Here is a 4,675-nt window from a genome sequence, read left to right as displayed (position 1 = left end):
GAGAACCCCACAGCCAGCTCGACCCTGAAAACCCATCAAACTCTAGACTCACAGGCTCACACTCTAGTCTCACAGACTCATAGGACTAGTATGCTCCGATAGCAATTGTTGGAAAACTAAAATAATGCACCTTTTATAGTTTACGAAGTTGGAAGAGACGTCAACTTAGCATACACCCTCACACACTCAAACTTAAGGGAATCCCACATGAAATATTGTGAGATTGGAGTTCATCTTTTGTGCATAGATCACACATGAACATTTAAACAAAACTTTATATATATTCATGAAGCCTGATAATTGATAGGGCCTCACCCCTATCGGGTTTATTAACCTTACAAAATCCCAAAAGACTCACATACTAAGGACCCTAAAAAATTATGAGGAGCTGCCATATGACCTCTAACTGGCTCTCATCACATGTAGAGACTTCTTGGGTTCGAGACCTCGACAAAAGAACCTAGAGCAGAGTCGCCACACAAAGCTTTGTAGAAGAGCACATGCATTTGGAGGCACCACCACTATCAATTTGCTCTTGCCACTTGTATGCCATGCACGTGAAGCCATCTCAACTAGCCAATCGCCTCTCATCTCATGCATGGACCAATCACTATGGACAATCTAGTTCACAACCTCCAATCACAACACGTTTTTCACACCCCTTCAAACCTTAGACAAAAATGTGCCTCCCTTTCAAGGTTAGGATGTTGTTTCAAGTGTTTGGTCCAGGGGGGGGGTAGAATATGGGTTGTGTATCCCAAACCCCTTCAAAAGGCATAAGGAAATATATGTGTGGCTATTTGAAGGAATACTGTCTCAAGTAGGCAATGTATGACACGTGAATGAAGGAAAGACTAGTCCCATAAGCATGGGTGCTTGCAATGCTTAAGGTATATTTAAAAGTCTTGTGGATCCTCTCTCATAATCCACTGGCCTTTTTGGAAAGTGATAGAGGCCCGTTTTTAGGAGGGAGGGGAATGGGGACCCCCCTCTACTTGGCATGATTTATGGGCCACATGTGTGGCCAACAATAGTTTGAAAATGACCTATTAATTTTTTCCAAATCACAAATCTGAGCACGCAACCTGAAATAGCTTGAAATTTTGAGTAATTTTCCTTTCTGAATTGCCTCAATCCGAGCTATGCATCAAAAGTTATGACGCTTTGAAGTTTTGGCTATGTATATGTGAAAAGCCCCACCCCCCCAGAAAAAGGACCACGTGGCATTTTTTTTAATGCCAAGTGGACGTCATAACTTTTGATGCATAGCTTAGATTGAGGCACTTTTGAAATCTACTTCCATTGGCATGGTATCTGGCTTACATGGCATCATCCAAGACTTCTAGAGCATATCCAATATATACTTCCATTGTAGCGTCCATCACATGAGGAGTATGAATCACCTCAATTCTCAAGAAATACTTTAGCTTACCAAGGTCCTTCATATCAAGTTCCTCACAAAGCATCGTCTTTGCTGTCTCACAGATCTTGCATCATTCAAGATATTTCTTATCCTCTCTATCCAAGTTATTGGTGCCAGTTTTAGCCAATGCAATGCTCTCTTTAACCTACATACATAGTGTGGTACATTCGGGTGCACATACCCTTGTGGCTGCTCCAAACATATATTTCCTCATGCAAGTCTCCAATCAAAAAAGCATTGGACATCCGTATGCTATAATTCCCATCCTTTTGATGTAGCCAATGCTATCATAGCTCTCATGGTAGCCATCTTAGTTAATAACTCGGTTGAATGTCTCCTCATAATCAATGCCATGTTTGTGCAGATCCTTTGGCAATAAGACTTGCCATATGCCTCCTCCCTGTACCATTAGCATGATACTTCACCTTCTACACTAATTCACACGCAATGGGTTTCTTTCGCTCTACCAATGGTAGTAGATCCCAAGTACCATTTAAGTCAATTGCATCCCTTTCTTCAATCCATTGTTGATTACCATTAATGTGACCATAAGCCTCTTCATAACATATAGGTTTAGTACTTTGTATTACTTTTGCCATGTATGCATTATCATGCACTGCATAATTCTCAAAGGTGAGCCTCTACAAGGGATCCTTTACCTTGCTTAATCTACGTAGACTTTACTCACATGCATGCTTCATTTTTTGCGCACTAGGTGTTCTTAATTTTGGTATGGCAAACTCATCATCTAAGGACTCTAGACCACTCAAATCATTGTTCACAAATCTATGACCAACACTATTTTCAAGAATTGCAAGTGCCTCATCAATGTTTGCTTTACCTCTTTGCTTACTTGTTGAATTTTCAAATTTACATGCACTTTCTATTGACAAATCAACACCACTCATGGTGCTCTTAACCTCTTCGCACAAGGGTTGATTTTCATAGCACTATTAGTGGACTCTATTGGTCCACTCAAGCTGCATGATTGATGTTGTGCGCTAGTGCCAGTAACATCTTTTTCAACCTCCATTTCAGCAACTCCATTAGGTGCTACATACCTTTTGTTGCATACAACCTCCTGCTCACTCAAAACTTTCGTGCGATAGGGTTGTAATAGTGATACCCCTTTGCCAAGTTGAGTATCCTAACATAATGAATTTTTCAGCCTTTGGCTCTAGCTTTGTTCTCATCTCATCTGGTATATGCACATAGGCAACATAGCCAATGACTCTAGAGTGTGACATGCTTGGTTTTTGTCGAATGTACTTCTCTGGCGTCACATCATGTATTGCTCTAGTGGGGTCTGTTCATAGTATATACAATTGTATAAATTGCCTCAACCTAATAACAACTGGGCATAAGTCTCTGAATCAACATGGTGCTTGCAGCCTAAAAAATATATCTAATCTTCCTTTTAAGAACCCCATTTTGTTGTGGGGTGCACCTACATGTGAACTGCCTTCTTACACCATGCTCCTTCAAGTAGTTGTCAAACTCACGTGAGAAGTACTCATGCCCACCATATGATCTCAAGCATTTTATGTTCGTGTCACATTCATTTTCAACCATGGTTTTAAAAGTTTGAAATGATTGAAAGCTTCATATTTTTGATTCATAAAGTATACCCAAGTCTTCCTTAAGTAATCATCCATGAAGGTCACATAAAGCCTAGTCTCACTTAATGAAAGCGTATCTTGGGACCCCATACATCTAAATATATTAAATTTGGCAGCTTTGAACTTATACGTCTTTCCTACAAAAAGAGTTTCTTGGCCTGCTTCCCAAATCGGCATTCTTCATAGAACGTGTCCATGTCTTCAACTCTAAACTTGGGCAAATGTGCAACTATTCTTCTGGACTTCATTAACTTCAATCACTACACATTCACAAGGCCAATCTACTTATGCTATATCTCTAACTCTTGTCCTTTTGTAAACATTGCAGCTTCCACACTCAACATTCCCATATTCAAGGTGAACATCCTACAAAGTCTGCATCCCTAGGCCTCTTAGGCTATTACAAATCAGCAAACCACTCTCCATGATAGCTCATATGGTTTGATGCACTGACTGCACATAGCATACATCTTTAATCATTTCCTTATGCAAAATGTCATCGAATATGTGCTACATACAAGTTTTATCCTTTCTCTTCATTTTGTCTATTGCATGATGCATAATTGCCTTGCAGCAAACTGCCATTCTTTGCATCTTCTTGTTTCTTGTATTAAAACGTTTCAATGTGGCGGTTTTTCATAATAGTACTAGCCACTTTGATGTCCACTATGTCTATTATTTTGCCATCTACCTCGATCTCTATTGGTCCCCTTGCATCTATAGTTTCCTCTTCCTAAACCTTGGGACCTCTTATCAGGGATTTAGACCATGGATGATTTTTTCGTGCTAGTTTCGTTAAGAAGCGAAACTTTTATATTGGTGTCAAAAGTTTGTATACCCTAATAAAAATAAATGTTTAAAACATTTGCCAGGATTTAAAACTTTTATACAAAAAAATATGAAGATTCACCAGGACTTGCATCTTTTACTTCAAAATTGAAAGGAAAAGATATAAAAAGCATACTATGTTATATTTATATTGTGAAACTAAAAGAATTACCTCAATAAAATCTCACTAATTATATCAATATATCGATATAGCTTTGATAAAAACATCCCTGATTTGGACTCAAAGGCTCCAACACTGAAAAAAGCATGGATGCACTTTTGAAGTATTGAGCAAGATCTTGCAGCAAGGAATCCCCCTACATTCCCAGGCCAAAAGAATGATAGAAGACTATTTAATGCTATAAAACACAAGGAATTGTGGCAATTGTTTAGGCCTCGATGTGAGCAATCTCACAATCCCTTGCATAGTGTTGGATACCTTTTAGATCCCGAGTGGTGGTGTGACTTCCATAAGAGATTCCAATTGTCATGCATGACTTCCATAAGGTGCCCCAAAACCATGAGTTTTCAAACTATTGTAATGAGTTAGCCAAGTATCGATGCAAGGAGGGGTTGTTTCCATCGAGCAATGTTCAAGCATTGGAAGAAACTACATCTGCTTGGAAATGGTGGATAATAAATGGTTGCACATGTGAGATTCTACTACTGGTATCCACTACCAGCTCTTTTGGAGCATGGCTTCTCTATGATCTCCTGCTACCTCTACAATAGGGATGTTTTTATCGAAGCTATACCGATATATTAATATAAAATCTTGGCGAGATTTTATTGAGGTAATTCTTTT

This window comes from Dipteris shenzhenensis, chromosome 17 (genome assembly GCF_047967505.1).
Source record: "Dipteris shenzhenensis isolate YYH24624 ecotype China chromosome 17, Dip_SZ_1.0, whole genome shotgun sequence".
In the NCBI taxonomy this organism is placed as follows: domain Eukaryota; kingdom Viridiplantae; phylum Streptophyta; class Polypodiopsida; order Gleicheniales; family Dipteridaceae; genus Dipteris; species Dipteris shenzhenensis.
Note: the sequence above shows the minus strand (reverse complement) of the source record.